A 5,787-nucleotide genomic window follows, 5' to 3' on the forward strand; every position below is an offset into this window, starting at 1 on the left:
TTGCAGTCGCATGGCATGGCATAGGTTTAGGAACAACTTAAGGATGACTAGTTAAGTGTCTCTGAAATTACAGCCAGGTTTTTTCCGGGAAGGTTGGAGGGGTCACGATGGTCCCGCTTAAAATCCAATTCTTCTTAAACACCAAGGGTGTTGCCTTGAAGAACTTTCCTAGACACTGTAATTTTGGAGGTCACTCACTAGAATTACCAAGAGTTGACCTATTTTGTGGCATGACCTAGAAGAGAATGCTTGGTGGATTAGCTTAGCTTGCATGACTTGTTTGCTTGAGTGACTAGAGAGGCTTGATTTTGCATGATTGTGTGCTTGGATGCTTGGCATTGGCGGGCTTGATTTTGGCCTGTATGCTTGGATGCTTGGCTTTGACTAAGGTAGCATGGTTTAATATGGCTTTTGGGACATTTAGCATGGTGGATGTCATTTGACAGTAGCCAGACGTGCTAGTGGACGGTGGGGATCCAATCTTGGAGTTGCGGATGCAATGAGTTTGGATTCACCATTGTGTTTGGGTTTACGGCACTGGCCTCCGAACACCTTGAATTTTAGCGGACAAAACTTCATTGAAGGTGATAGCATGCGACATGATGGCTAGATATTGGAAGAATACTTGAAATATGGCATGTGCTGGAATGATGTTTGAAATAAGGCAGGTGCTGGAAGAACACGACTTGGCTTGGCCCTCACGTGGGCAAAATTTTGTTGCCCCTTCCTCTTGAATTTTTTATTTGCAAGTGGCTACTATTTTTTCCTTTCACTTGGCATGGCGTGCTTTATTTTCTGATTTTCCCTCACTCTTATTTCTTCTTCTTCTTCTTCTCCAAGACCCAAACCCGTGGGTATTGTGCATCAGTACGTAAGTCATATTTCGGAAGCTCGGATCAGAAAACTTCCTTGATAAAAGTTGTTCATCTGCTCGAGTACTATAGCCTGTAAAATTTGCAGAATTTTTTGAATTTTTCTGATACCTCAAAACTGGTCTGCAACTTCTGCATTCATCCATGGCTGGTGAGTTTCTGCAAATTCTGCTTCTGCATATGTCTTTAACTTATGATTCTTGGATGATTGCGCTTCCTTCACAAAATTTGCTCGAAATTATGTTTTTTATAACATATCCAAAATTGAGGATAATCCACCCATTCTAGTGCTCTCTACCTCCATTTTTCTGAAGCATGTTCATGAGTTGATGTTGATGCCGTTGGTGCATGCTTGTGTTTCTATGCTTGAATGCTTGAGTTCCTCTGTATTTCCCAGCATTTGTGAACTATAAATCGAATTCTGAGGTTGAGCTTTTGATTTAGGATTCTAGCTTAGTGATAAACAAGAGTCATACAAGCTCACTTGGGTATGCATGCCAAGTGTTTGTCGAAATATCTCAAAGTAGTTTGCTGGCTGTTTTTTGAACTTTTGAAATGTTTCTTTTCGAATCTGAGTTGGAGCTTTTGAGACATAAAAATGGACTTCTCAATGGCTATTTTGGAATTGGTCTTGCGTCACTTGAAGAAAAAATGAATTTTTAGTGGAATTTCAAAGTAAGGGCTAAGCTGGCTGGAACTGTGCAGTTCCTGCGGCATGGGCTGTTTTAAGAATCTGTTTGACATGCTTCCCTAGCTTGAAATGTAACGAAATTTTGGGAAAATGAAGCTTGATATGTCTAGTTCTAATCTGGAAAGTTTGGGACTTGTTGGTTGTAAGCTTGATTTCTAGTGATTTTTCAAAGGTGGGATGTTCTAGCTAGAATGGTTGGAAAGCTTATGTATAAGTTTTGCTTGGCATGTTGCTTTTGTTTGAGAATTTGGCATGTCTTTTCTGTTGGCATTGAGTGCTAATCTGAGTATTGCTAGAGCATGTCCTTGAGCAATATTGTCGTGAGAGCATGATGTTGAAAGGTATTGTCGTAAGAGCATGAGTTCTTCAATTTTGCTTGAAATGCCCGAATTGCTTGGAATGCTTGAATGAAATGAAATTCCTTGGCATGTGGATTGGTATCACACCCTGTGGATTTTGTCAAATGCTTGATAGATGAGTTTGCTTGCACTTTGAGAAAAATATGCTTCCAGCGCCTCCCTTTGTGTATGAGTACCTTTCCTGCGTCTGATTTTGGCTAACGTATTCTCTTGTTTAGAAGCTCCAAATCATGAGAAAGCATGAGAAGTCTAATTTTCTAGGATTTTGATAGCATGAAAGTGAATTTTGGCCTCTTGCAACTTGTCTTTGGAAAAAATTATGCTTCAATAGCGATTATGCTTCCGACGCCCCCTTTTCATTTACGAGTTCCCTTCCAGCATCTAATCTAGCCAACGTGCTCTCTTGTTTCTTTTTCAGACTTGATTGAGAGGTTCCAAAGCATGAGAAATGTCATCTTCTTACTGATTTGTTAGGAACTTGATGGTATGAAGATGAGATTTTGGTTGCTCACACCTTGTCTTGCGATATGAAGGCTTATGGAAGATTTGAATTGTTTGACCAGAGAGACTTTGGATGAGACAGAGAACAAGCTAGTTGTTGAGTTCTTCATCCTCGTGGGGTTTTGCTCTTCGTTTTGGCAGCCAAGCACCAAACCCCTTCGACCTATTTTGTCATCGTTGCAACAATGGTACTCACGGCATGGGTGCTAGCAAGGAAGGGCTCGCATCAGCTTTTTGGGTTTTCTTCTTTTCGATTTCTTTCTTTTGCAAGCCGCTGGAAGAGTGCTAAAGGATTGCAAAAAGAAATCCTTGGTTTGGACCACATCCTTTCCTTTTCTCCATTTTTTCTTCCCCCTTTTTATCATGTGTTGGCCCCTTTTTAGCTGGTGAAAAGGCTAAACCTTGCACAATGCGCTTTTTCTATGTAGGTGTATACGTCTCAGACACAGGTAGAGGGAAGGCAAGTGCTGGAAGCTTTGACGTTTTTGCTGCTGGAACCTCCAAATCCTCCAGCCTTCTAACTCGGATATTTGAGCTTCTGCTTTAATCCTTTGGTAAGTAACTCTGCCAATTTGAATATTCCAGGAATAAGCATAGACTGGTGCTTGGCCTAGGTTTACTTTTCTTGTGAACACATGCTTGATTAACCTTGGACTTTTGTTTATGTTGTGGGAAATAGAAATTGACAGAATGCATGTTTTGCAATGCTTGAATTTTTTGCATTTTTGAGAGAGAATTTTGCTTGCCATGGGAATTGCTTGTCAATGAGAATTTTGCTTGTCATGGGTAAATTGCATGTTGCTTGGGCATTTTCTTGAGCGTTTCCTTTGGCATGAGCTTGACTTGCCATGCTTGGAGTACAATTTCGTGTGTGCTACGTTCTTGGCCCCCTTCTTGATTGTTGTTGAACTATATGCATCAAGAGCGTATGCTTGTAATCGCATGATTAATATGTAAGATCAGAGGCTGTTTGAAAGCTTGAGGAAAGCACAATTGGCTTCTTTTTTATGAGCTTAGAGCTTAGTCATGGATGACTATTTATTTTTTTGGCTTTCTAGGGATATATATAAACAAGTGTATGATGGGTCGACAAGAATGCTGTGTAACTCATAGGGATTTTATTTTTGTGAAAAAGGTTACTATGAGGTAAATAGTGTTCAGTTTGTAGCACTTGCTTTGTGAAAAAAAGGTCTGCTGGAATGATTGATTGAGCATAGAATGGGAAATTTGCTCATCATGAGGACGAGTAATAGATTGCATGATGCTTCAAAAATATTTTTTGTTTATGCATTTCGCTTGGCATGAGGTAGCTTGCTTTGCTTGGCTTGTAAAGTTCATATGGCTTGCATGCTAGTGTGGAGATTGCTTGGCTTTAACACAGAGAACTAGCTTTATGCTTTGCCATTTTTCAGCATATTCTTTGTTGGCAATTCTTGCAGGGATTCATCGCTTGTCAAGACCTGCCATGGCTTCCACTAACCCGTCGTCAATTATTAGTGACCACCTTTATTCAACAGATGATAAATTGAAGAGGGGAAGGCCCCCTCCATTGCTCAAGAATGCTTGTGAAGATGTTGCAGTAGGTGAAGAGCCAGAGTCGTCTTGCTGCGTTTGTATCATTATGGCTCGGGAAATTCTTCCTCTGTGACTTTTCCCAAGATTGTCTACATGCGCAGGTGTTCCCCTTGGCTTTAGCAATAGCGTATGGCGGCATGATTCCCATAGCCCCCATGTTCTTGGGACATCCGATGCAGGGGCAGACAATGCCATGCTCCTTCTAGCAGTGCTGCCTCATACTCCTCATCTTCTCGGAACATCCGACATGGCTGCTGACACTGCCCTGCACCTTCCAGGAGTGCTGCCTCCTACTCATCCTCTTCTCGGAACATGCGACATAGTTGCCGGCACTGCCCTGCACCTTCCAGCAGTGCTGCCTCCTACTCATCCTCTTCTCGGAACATGCGACATAGCTGCCAGCACTACCTTGCATCTTCCAGCGGTGTTGCCTTCTACTTCTCCTTTTCTCGGAACATCCAACATAGCTGCCGGCACTGCCTTGCACCTTCCAGCAGTGCTGCCTCCTACTCATCCTCTTCTCAGAACATGCGACATAGCTTCCGGCACTGCCATGCACCTTCCAGCAGTGCTGCCTCCTACTCATCCTCTTCTCGGAACATGCGACATAGCTGCCGGCACTGCCTTGCATCTTCCAGCGGTGCTGCGTTCTACTCCTCCTCTTCTCGGAACATCCGACATAGTTGCCGGCACCGACTTGCACCTTCCAGCAATGCTGCCTCATACTCCTCCTCTTCTCGGAACATTCACCATAGCTGCCGGCACCGCCCTGCACCTTCCAGCAGTGCTGCCTCCTTTTATTTCGCAAGTTGTTTTCTTTGGCTTGGGGTCAGTTGGCTCGGTGCACAACTTCCATCTTTCTTAATACCATAGGATGTACTAATCTTCAGCATGTGTGACTTCGTTTTTGCGATGGCTGTGTACTTTTCAGATAATCTAACGACTATGTCGTTATGACTTTGTAATATACTACTGAACCGCTGGAACTTGCATTAATTTCTGAATGCTTGAGGCATGTTGTAATCTGTACATCTTATATATATATATATATATATATTGCTTGGTTGGGAGAATTTGCTCTTGTGAACTTCTTGAAACTTTTCTGACAGGTTGGCAAACCTTAAAAACAAGGTATATGCTGCCGAAATTTTGACAGGACCTTTAAGCTAAATCTTCGATGCATTGCTTTTTAAAACTTTTGCAAGGCTTGTCTACTCATTTGGCTTGAAATGCACCCTCTTGCCGTGCCTTAAAAGGGTCAAGCCATTGTATGCATGATTTTCACGAAGGCTCCTGTAAGAATTCCCGGATGTCGTGGAGTTTTTTGAGCATTCCAAGTGGGAGTCAATGGTTTCGTTATTCCAGCGCCTCAAAATACACTTTTACTGCTCGTTTCTTTGTAATAGCTTGACTTTGCATATCCCACATCGTTTTGCTTAGGCTTGGTGCTTGTTTCAGTTTGGGATCTCATCTAAGTGGCTTTGCTTGGCATAGTTACTGCTGAAAAGTTTGTTTGTATATATATATATATATATATATATATATATATATATTTATATCAAAGAACATGTTTTATAAAATAGAATAAGGTAAAAGCAAGGAAGAATTCTAGAGGCTTTTTCCTTTTCCAAAATACTCCATTCTCATTGCAAATATCGTCTTCCACCTTGGCATGCTATAATGGTGGTGCACTTTACAAAAGTTGTGAAAGCATAGGGTGAAAATACATAAGGAGTTCATTTTTGAAATAAATTTGAAAAGCCAAAAACAAAATGATAGGTGCCAAAGC

At 41.7% G+C, this 5,787-nt stretch overlaps 1 long non-coding RNA gene across 2 annotated transcripts; it reads left to right on the top strand.

The window, feature by feature from the left end:
* Positions 1-577: 577 nt before the first annotated feature.
* LOC148293103 (uncharacterized) lies at positions 578-5,047 on the top strand. 2 transcript variants are annotated; one of them, XR_015837171.1, is made up of 5 exons: positions 579-1,023; positions 2,341-2,406; positions 2,486-2,735; positions 2,852-2,977; positions 3,863-5,047. It is a non-coding gene; the product is annotated as an uncharacterized LOC148293103 (long non-coding RNA). The 2 variants fall into 2 exon arrangements; XR_015837170.1 differs by having other exon boundaries at positions 578-1,023; positions 2,341-2,735; positions 3,863-5,046.
* The last annotated feature ends 740 nt before the right edge of the window (positions 5,048-5,787 follow it).

Source organism: Prunus avium, chromosome 7 (assembly GCF_965620075.1).
Source record: "Prunus avium chromosome 7, drPruAviu1.hap1.1, whole genome shotgun sequence".
In the NCBI taxonomy this organism is placed as follows: domain Eukaryota; kingdom Viridiplantae; phylum Streptophyta; class Magnoliopsida; order Rosales; family Rosaceae; genus Prunus; species Prunus avium.